Raw genomic sequence first — 10,752 nt, 5'->3', positions numbered from 1 at the left:
CTTTCCCGGGAGGACCTCTTGGGAAATGGAAACTGCTTTGAAAAAGTAATCAAATCTCAGGGGCAGCAAAGCCATTGAGTTTTCCCCTAAGAGCTTGACTCACTTTGTTCTCGTCTAAAACATTTTTTAAAAATAAAATGATACTTGGAGATACATCTGCAGTCATGCACTATACAGACCTTCTGGTTTCTTCTCCTGTCAAAAAGCTCCGTCTTCCACCAGGGACGGAAAAGGTCAAACAAATGTTAATAGGAAATCAAATTTGGACAGAAACACTAAATGGAAATGGAAAACATCCTGTAGACAAAACAGCCTGTTCTGCAGCACTTTTGACATGCCGTTACTGCAACAAAGCCTAATTAGCATTGTTAATCAGCATTTTCATCTGTATTACAACAATTAATGGAGCTGGAAGGCTATGCTACATCTTCACCGTGAAGAATTAATTATTAGCAATCAGATTACATTAGCTCGGCAAAAATGGTTATAAACGCTCTGTGAAGGAGAGCCTGTATAATGAGATGGCAAAGCCATCTGACTAACTCCCTTGCAGCAAATCTAAAATAAACTTCATCAGTTATGAATATATGGAAATAGAGTGTGTATGCTTTGAAAGGCTACTGATTTTTAAAAAGCCAGCAAGAGTTGTAAAAACAGAAGCAGGCAGACAGAAAATCTCAACATTAATGCATAGTTTAAAAAAATACCAAGCCTAATAGCCTAATTGTATAAAATATAGCAAGCATGCACTGGTACCTGAAGACGTTTTGTCCTTGCCTAATTCTTATATGATAAACTGGTGAAGGGATTGTTCATAGCCTGCTGGAGCAGATTGAGGTTAAGCGTTTTGGTCAATGCAGAAGACGTGGTCCTTGAGGAATTTGAAATTATATAGGCCCAATTTTTCTGTTCAATGAGACACCCACCCCTAACTACCACTGTTTCCATACAAATGGGCAACAGAAACATTACAAATGAAAATACATTTCAGTAACCTAAAATCTAATGGTTTGCCCTCCAGCTTTCATGTGAAATGAGCAAAATGCCAGAAGTCTTGCTACAAAGGTTAGGCTCATGAGGAATTTTAAAATGCATGTTATTCATGTGAGGACAAAGCTGTATTTCCAACATTACTCTATAGTCTTCAATGCCACACGATCCTTTAGAAATCATTCTAATGTGCTGATTTTTATTCACCATTGATCATTCTAATTTCTTATTATTATCTTTGTTGATACTGCTTAATATTTTAGTATATAGCCCCAGTTTCATTTCAGTTCCTTGTTTGAGCTGTTTTAACTGAAAGCAATGTCTTAAAATGTCAGTACCAATGTTTTGTCTCAAGATGCACCAGTAATGTTTTTTCTTCTGCTTCTAAGGCATGTTTATAAAAAGATACTTAAATGTCCTTATTAAATTATGGCGTAATCCTGGATTAATCTAACCCCTGTCTGTGAAACCAGGCCTTAGTATATTTAGATATTTTTTTAGGATTCTTTCTATGAATGGAAAGTTCAAAAGAACATCATTTATTTGAACCAGAAAATACTTGATTTGTTGTTTATATGGCTTTAGAAGACTGGGAATATGAGTAAATAATGAATATTATTCATTCTTTTCTGAAAATGATTTTTCATTTCAGGGGCAACAAAAGCCATTGAGTTTTCCCCTAAGAGTTTTGCTCACTTTGTTCTCGTCTAAAACGTTTTTGTAAATTTTTAAGCAATTATGCTAAAAACGCAGCACTTTTAAAACATTTTGCTTTGTTTTAAATAAATAAAACAATTGACACAAGTGAAGCGAGTCAATCTGAGGAAAGTCCTGTCATCTTCAATTACTTTCAGATTAGGTGCTAAATTCAAGTAGCTTGCTGGTGGAATTAAGGGAGAAATAAGAATGAGAGGAAGAGTTTGCTCCTCCATTAGAGAAAGTGACTGGTGGAGAACTGTGGTCTTGTGTGAATTAGCTAGAGAAGAAGGAGAGACTGGCCCCCTAACCTTCATTAGCCACTGTCAGTTGGCTGTGTCAAATTGGACAAAGCTTGTCGCCAGATAGCGGCCGAGTGCCTGCGGGGAAAGGGACGAAGACAAATTGCCACCACAAAGAGATAAGGCCGTTATTAGAATCCATCCTATCTCCAACAAATGAGGAGAGAGCACCCCATTAAAAAGCAGCCTGAAGACTACATGACATCCCGCTCCATACAATGCTGTCATAATATCGCACCTCTACTTTTCTCTGGGTGGACCTCAGTTTGGCTGCAGACATGATAACTATTACTGTCCCACAATGAACAGGACATGTTATAGGATTCTGACGACTACTGCGTGAGGATGTATTAAGCCTGTGAAGTTAAATACTGATGTTCGGGTTTTGGCAAACTGAAATCGATCCTTGTACTCAAAGTTCCTGCAAATGACACTGGGATTATTTAAATGGGAGTCAGAGTGACATTTCATGATCACAGATGGACCGTTTCCAGGAGAGGAAGAGTGCTCGGACAGAGAATAAACATAATGACCAAATAACAATTTAAGGGAAAAGGGAAAAATAGTCTGGACTCTAGTCTGGACTGTGGACTCTCACCACAGCTTTTAAATCACTACACTAATGTTTATGCTTCTATGCACCGACTGTCTAGACCAGGGGTGTCAAAACCCTGCTCCTGTAGGGCCACTGTCCTGCAGAGTTTAGCTTCAACCCAAATTAAAAACACCTGATCCAGCTAATCAAGGTCTTACTAGGCAACGGATATGTCCGAAACCTGGAAAATGCTGCCTTCGGAGGACACATTTCAAGGCACGTCCAAATCTAATGTTAGCTTCCCTTCCTGCCTCCTGACATACCTTCATCTGATCAATTTTTGAAGGCAGCATACATGTATCCATCGCCGCCTTTGATATCCCACAATCCTGTGCGTTTCATTCTGTGACAGTTGAGCTGGAAAAAAGATGGCATCCGGAAGTTGTGTTTGCTGCTCAGTTTGTGTGTAAATGTATGCTTTTTTACCAACATTGTCCACTTCTGATGTCATAACGAATTTAGTTATTAATCAATGTGTTTAGTTCTCACCAAAGCTCTCTCTATAGCTGTAGATCATTAAACCGTTGCACTGCCCTAGAAGTCTGTCCAAAATTAGTTTTGTGAGGTGCCTTCATGCACAAAACATTGCCTGCAGAGTCATTGTCTGATAAGGCAGCGAGGCAACGAGTCAGCTGCCTAGGTTTTCGGACGCAGAAGCTTCCAGCAGGTGTGTTGAGGAAAGTTGGTGCTAATCTCTGCAGGACAGTGGCCCTTCAGGACCGACTTTGGACACTCCTGCTAGCCTGTCATGTTATGATCCAGACAACAAGATGAGGCCGTTTGTACCTCAGTATTCCATCAGTCAACGAATTTGCAAGACTGCACTTCGAATTGCATATAAGTCAGCTTGTTTGTAGGATCCATGTGTTTATAGGGCTGGAGATTAGCCAGATGTTGTTGCAGACCCACAGGGATGATGCAAGGCGCTGTTATTGGGAGACTGAGGCTGTTTGCCTGAGGCGAGCAGTGTTTGAATAAAACCCCTGAAAACGTTTGAGGAAGTTTAGCTTTCTCACACAGAAATCAAATATATGCTTAACTCAAAATTCCCTTGCTATCTTTTTTCCAATTGTACTCCATTTCACCCCAAACCATCCAAACAAAAACAAAGTTCCTACACATATACGAAAGCGACAACTTTGTCTGATAATCCCCTGAGACAGACAGATGTTTTTAGTGCACCCTGTGCTGTCCCCCCCCCCCCCACACACACACACACACACACATGCACAAACACACAAAATGTTTTTTATACCGTACAGACCGTATTTTCTATCCACCTACATGGCCTTACCCCTAAACCTTTTGAAAAGTGGGGACATTGGTCATGTCCTCTTATTTCACCCTCTCCTAATAATATCTATGTCATACCCATGTCATTATACACATTTGTATTCTGATATTTCACAAAAATAAGCACACACACACACACACACACGTCTGGTTCACTATCAGCGTGTATTCAGGTTAAGCCCCCACTGGGATAGAAAAACGTGTACACACACACACACAGGCCAGTGTTATGCTGGGAAATGAAAGCATTTTTTAGGCTTCTTAGCACTTTCCCTTATAATTGCAATGAAATGTTGTGGGAAAGTCTCAAATTGATTTGTCTGCTCAGCTGCACAGACGAACATCATCCTCTTTGAGATGCGTTATTATAATAGTCTATAATGCTGAGAGGTAATTACTGTTCAGCCAAACATATAGATCTGTTCTGTGATTCAGAGACTAATTTCCACTTACTATAGACTACTTCAGCTATTCCAGCAGAACAAAATGATAACTCCGCCATAGCATACAGCAGATTTTTCATACGATTTTAGAGCTTTAAAATGTTCTGTATCGACTGAGAGCACAAAACTGAAGGACCTGGTGTACTCTCTTTAAATTTCTTCTCGTTCTTTGCTAAGGGTTAAACAGAAGATTGAAAGAAATAGCTGAGTACTACTGTTTGCAAACTTTATAACAGCACACCGTGCTGCTGGGAGTGGTGTTAAGATGAGTATCTAATTATTTGCTGTATACTGTCTTCCCAATAACACAACACAAGTTAAACTTAAACTAAACTTTTCATATACTGTGCAATACATATCACTTCAAAGCAACATCACAGTATTAAATGGGGAAAAAACAACAGTTAGGCATATTTGAATTATAAGCACAGCTTCAGTTTTATAAAGCATTTACATTTTACTTGTGTCTTACCTTGACAGACTAAATTAAGATATTAATATAAATCTAAAAAGATTTCCACATAAAAGAAGATAGTCTCAGAGTTCAACCCATCATCACAATGGCAACTTGTTTAACAGGCAGCGTAAAATCTTCTGGAAAAGAACCACACCTGGTTGTTCTTTGTTTTAGTGTGGAAGAACTTGACTTGTCTGCAAAGCGAGCCAAGCCTTCTTGTCCAACATTAGTGACTGACCTCACACATGAGCTCAGGATTTTTAAGGGCTGAGTAACATTTCATTACATGTAAAACACTTAATATCTGGCCAGTATAGCAATCATTAAATTATAATTTAGCTACACAAGTACTTTTCTAAATTCCTCTAGTTTCCTGTATCGAATGAAGAAAGTTCCCTAAAAAAATCCTTGTTCTGTTGTGTTTAAGTAGTCTACTTTATTTCCCAGAAACATCTGGCTAATGATATACTGTACCAAGATTTTAACAGGACGGATCAAAACATCTTGGTTACTAGTTGTAACAAGCTTTATGTGGATTTCTTCTGAATGGCTTGGCAGAGAAAATACCGAAAGCACAAGAAAACGTGTTAAAATAATGTACATTTCGATAAGACAAAAGAAAATTGTCAAAATACGCAGAATAGTAACATTACCACAATCTCCTCATGACAAAATGTTCAAAAGTTATAGCATAGCTATGTTATTTGGAAAGCTTCCCCCAGTATTGTATTCCTACACGTGATATCTCTTCAGTGGACTGAAAATTACAGAACTCGCAACTGCATAAAACGACTTGTTATTAAACATGTGGTCTAAGGCCAAAAATCTTATTTGGGCACAGTTGCCCACCCTTACCCACTGGAACCAAGCACACACTTGCTCACAGTGCTTAGAGCTACAGTAATGTGGAGGAGGGAGACAGCTGAAGGAGAGAAATGGGTGGCACTGTGAAAGGCGATTAGGGTTCCCAGCGGTCGCCATGGTGCAGAGGATGATTGATGTGATTAATAAAGCTGTCGTGATCATTGCTCTCAGTGCCAATCTGAGAGTTAGGCCGAGTGTTTCCGCTCAAACGTAGCAAATATCTCCCACTGGCACCCTGAGCTCTTCCCTAAACCCTCCCACAAGATCGGGTCCCTCATTTAAATTATGGGGCCACTAAATATACAACTTATCAAAATGAAAAAGCATTTCCATATGTACAGCCTCACATGCACAGTCTGTACTCTTTCTTTCTTTCTTTCTTTCATTCTTTCTTTCTTTCTTTCTTTCTTTCTTTCTTTCTTTCTTTCTTTCTTTCTTTCTTTCTTTCTTTCTTTCTTTCTTTCTTTCTTTTCAAAAGAAGTCTTTTATATACACAAGGCTGGATTTATTCATATGAATACTTAATTATTAATATGAATACACAAGGTTAAAACAGTAACATGTAATTGTAAATTACTTTTGTATTTGAATATATATTTTACAATTATTCATGTGATGGCAAAGCTGGATTTTCAGCATATTTACTCTAGTTTTCAGTGTCACATGATCCTTCAGAAACCTAATATGCAGATTTGATGCTCAATATTTTTTATTATTATTATTATCAATAATGTTTAAATCAGTTGTGCTGCTAAAAGGTTTAGTTCACCCAAAATGTTTAATTACCCCATGATTTACTCACCCTCAAGCAATGCTAGGTGTAGGCTGTATGATTTTCTTCTTTCAGACAGAGAGGTTCTATATTGTGAAAGTATTGGGACACCCCTCCAAATCATTGCTTTCAGGTGATCAAATCGCTTCCACGGCCACTGATGTATTAAATCAGGCACCAGGCATGCAGACTGCCTCTACAAACATTTGTGAAAGAATGGGTCGCTCTCAGGAGCTCAGTGTATTCAAGCGTGGTATCGTGATAGATTGCCACCTGTGCAATAAGCCATTTGTGAAATTGCCTCAATACTAAATATTCCACAGTCAACTGTTAGTGGTATTATAATGTTAGTGGAAACAATTGGGAACGACAGCAACTCAGCCATGAAGTGGTAGGCCATGTAAAATCACAGAGTGGGGTCAGCGCATGCTGGGGCGCACACTGTGCAGAATTCACCCACTTTCTGCTGAGTCAACAGCTACAGACCTTTAAACGCCCTTCAGATTAGCTCAAAGAACAGTGTATAGAGAGCTTCATGGAATAGGTTTCCATGGCCGAGCAGCTGGATCCAAACCTTACATCACCAAGTGTTAGATACAGGGGTATAAAGCACACCGCAATGGGATTCTAGAGCAATGGAGATGTGTTCTCTGGGGTGACGAATCATGCTTCTCTGTCTGGCAGTCCGATGGATGAGTCTGGGTTTGGCGGTTGCCAGGAGAACGGTACTTGTGTGACTGCATTTTGCAAAGTTTCGTGGAGGGGGGATTATGGTGTGGGGAACTCTTAATGTATCAGCATACCAAGCCATTTTGGACAATTTCATGCCCCTAACATTGTGGGAACAGTTTGGGGATGGGCCCTTCCTGTTCTAACATGACTGCGCACCAGTGCACAAAGCAAGGTAAAGACATGGATGAGCGAGTTTAGTGGGGAATAAATTGACTGGTCTGCACAGCGACAAAAAAAAGCTAGTGGAAAGTTTTTACAGTGTAGTTATTTTAGTTTATAAATGTATAAATATAGATATTTTTCATTATAAAGCCAGGAAATTATTTAATATATCTCCGACTGTATTAGTCTGATAGAAAAAAAGTCATATACTGTACATCTTGGATGGCTTGAGGGTGAGTAATTCCAAAATTTGTCCTTATTGAATTAAAGTTAATGAATGACTGATTACTGGTCCACATGTAAAGTTTCGCTATGCAGTTTGCCAAGCAAGAGTCTAAAGGACTTTATGGGGCAATAAACCATTGTACACTTGAGAGGTACAATTAATTTTAAGTCGCTCCAAGAGGATTGTCTTTGGGGAAAGGCTAAATGGTGACTACTTGGAGAGAATCGGTTGCCCACTGTTATTTTCTGACATACATATCATACAGTGCCAGAAATAGATATTTTCTTCTGTTATTTCCTGTAGACCCTTTGGCCACAGCAGGTTTCGGTCTCAAATCAAATGGAACATATGACATGAGGGCCTAAACATTGAAAAACAAATAGGAGGTCTCACTTCATTGAGCAGCCTAATGGGTATATGAATTGAAAGCTGCATTCCATTTTGTTTGTGTTTTTTCCTTGACATTTAAAGGGTAAAAAAAAAAGAACAAAATCATCACATACACTTTTCTAGGGTCTCCAGGATGATCATGCTAACTTTTTTGTTGCTTAAAAAAATCCATTTTAATCTCAGAAGGTGAAAACTATTTTTTTCATTTGTTTCTCTATTTAATGGCTTATTATGCATTCAGGTACTTGGATAAGCTAATATGTCGAATGCACTAGAGTAATCACAAAGTCTCATTGTCTGTAGCCTGTACAAACAGAGCATGCATGAAGGCTTGATCAATGCCAATATGCAATGTAATTAATCTAGACTTGACCTGTAGGTCAGCAGATACCTGCAGGTGACTAAATGGAGTGGCTAAATATGCAATTAGAATATTTTGTAATTGCTTCTGACCTCAACTGTCAGCTCTTGTTTGGGAAGGTCTAGTTAAAGAATGCTTGAAAAGAAATTAGAGAATGTTGGCAATAGGCAAACGGGTTCTATTTGACATATAACATTTACTTAAATTATTACATTAACAGCAGAAGTTCTTGAGGTGATAGTGCATGTTTTTGTGCAGAATAGAAAGCTGATTACTCATTCCTCGCCAACAGAGTGGTTCTGGTCCATTACAAGAGAGAACAATTTAAGTCTTGAAAGATGCTGTTTAGTTACAAATCCAGCCATTATGTTTAGAAAATGAGCACAGCTAAGCTGTTCAGAGATGAAAATGCTGCAGCTAACGGCATGTTGTCACACCCCAAGGAAGAACATTTTCTCAGCCACTTCTGGAGAACAGAATTGAATGACAACAAACAAAAAGTAACATACTGTATGAAAGGAAGAATCATTATGAATACATAAAGGTATTAGGTTCAATCAGACATGCTGTACTGTTCTGTTTTCTTTCAAGTAAAGAATCTGTTCGATTACTTTGCCTCTGTGTCAGGTGCAGTGCCTTTAGAGATAGTTGTCAAAAAAGAAACTAAAGGCAAAGCTGACATGATTCCGGACGAGGTAATGAGTTTTTTCAAGCTGGTTTTCAAAAGCAGGCTGCTGGGCAAGCAAACGGAGGGAAAGCCCAGAGCAAATAGCTGTCCTCTCCCAATCTACACTGTAAAAAAAATTCAGGTCTCCAATTGAAAATTTTCAAGTGATAATCACATCTAAAAAAGTTTTTCAGTCGAATTGAAGTTCTGTGAATTAAATTGCATCAATTCACAGAATTTCAATGTGGCCAACTGTAAAATTTACATGTGATCAATCAGTACAAAATTTTCAATTGGAGGCTTTTTTTTTTTTTTTTTTTTTACAGTGTACACGATAATGCTGTCCTTGCCTGAAAGAATGTTTTGGTAACATTTTACAATACTGGTGCACTAATTTGCATTAATTGATGGTTAACTATTGCACAGATAATCATGAACTCGACCCCATCGTAGGTTTCATAGTCTCGGCCGCGCACCTAGAGCGCCGACTGACGCACACTGGCTGCTGTGACAACCACCGCTGTCAGCCGGCCGCTCGACGGCGCGCTGAATACTCAAGCCTTTTATGAGAAGGGTGAGACGAACAACGGGCCGACATGACCATGTTCTTCTGCGAGAACATGAATCACCCACGATCGCAATCTCACATGCGATCGTGGCCGTCAACGAGGACAGGAAACAGTTGCTTTCCAGGAATATATGGTTTGAATGACATCTTGAAAAAGACTCAGGGTCAAACCGTGTTGCTCTTTTAGAATGGAAAAACTGCTCTTTTAGACGTGCTGAAGCACTCAGGGAGATGACCGCAGCCAGCACACAGTCCACAGTGCAAGCCTGTGTGTGGCACTCAAGTTTGGGAAAACGCCCAGCGAACCAACAAAAAGCTCTTTTATGAATGCAAGCAATTGCAACTGTCGATCACTCGCTGAAGCCCCGTTTCACCCGCACTGGCAGTTCTCCTTCTCTAACGAGACTCAATTTACAAACTCTTCGTAGACACAGTATAGTACTGCTCAGCTCTGAAGTAGAAAAAAAAGCATTGATCTGCCATTCCACTTCCTATTTATACCCGCGCTGCGGGGCAGAGCGTGGAATGTGTGGATCACATGCCAATCTCCGATTGGCTCGTTTTTATACACTCAAAGTGGATAGGTCTCTGAGGTCAGATCCCAATTCGTCGGTCTAAGTCTGACGTACGTCGAATGTGACCGACTGAAAGGGAACCCAAAATTCCTATCTCAAAAAATTAGCATATCATGAAAAGGTTCTCTAAACAAGCTATTAACCTAATCATCTGAATCAACTAATTAACTCTAAAAATCAGGCTTAAGCCTTCAAAACCGCAATCATGGGTAAGACTGCCGACCCGACCCTGTCCAGAAGGCCATCATTGACACCCTCAAGCGAGAGGGTAAGACACAGAAAGAAATTTCTGAACGAATAGGCTGTTCCCAGAGTGCTGTATCAAGGCACCTCAGTGGGAAGTCTGTGGGAAGGAAAAAGTGTGGCAAAAAACACTGCACAACGAGCAGAGGTGACTGGACCCTGATGAAGATTGTGAAGAAGGACCGATTCCAGACCTTGGGGGACCTGCGGAAGCGGTGGACTGAGTCTGGAGTAGAAACATCCAGAGCCACCGTGCACAGGCGTGTGCCGGAAATGGGCTACAGATGCCACATTCCCCAGGTCAAGACACTTTGGGCTACAGAGAAGCAGCACTGGACTGTTGCTCAGTGGTCCAAAGTACTTTTTTCGGATGAAAGCAAATTTTGCATGTCATTCGGAAATCAAGGTGCCAGAGT

This window comes from Pseudorasbora parva, chromosome 11 (genome assembly GCF_024679245.1).
Source record: "Pseudorasbora parva isolate DD20220531a chromosome 11, ASM2467924v1, whole genome shotgun sequence".
Taxonomy (NCBI): domain Eukaryota; kingdom Metazoa; phylum Chordata; class Actinopteri; order Cypriniformes; family Gobionidae; genus Pseudorasbora; species Pseudorasbora parva.
This window is presented reverse-complemented; position numbering follows the sequence as displayed.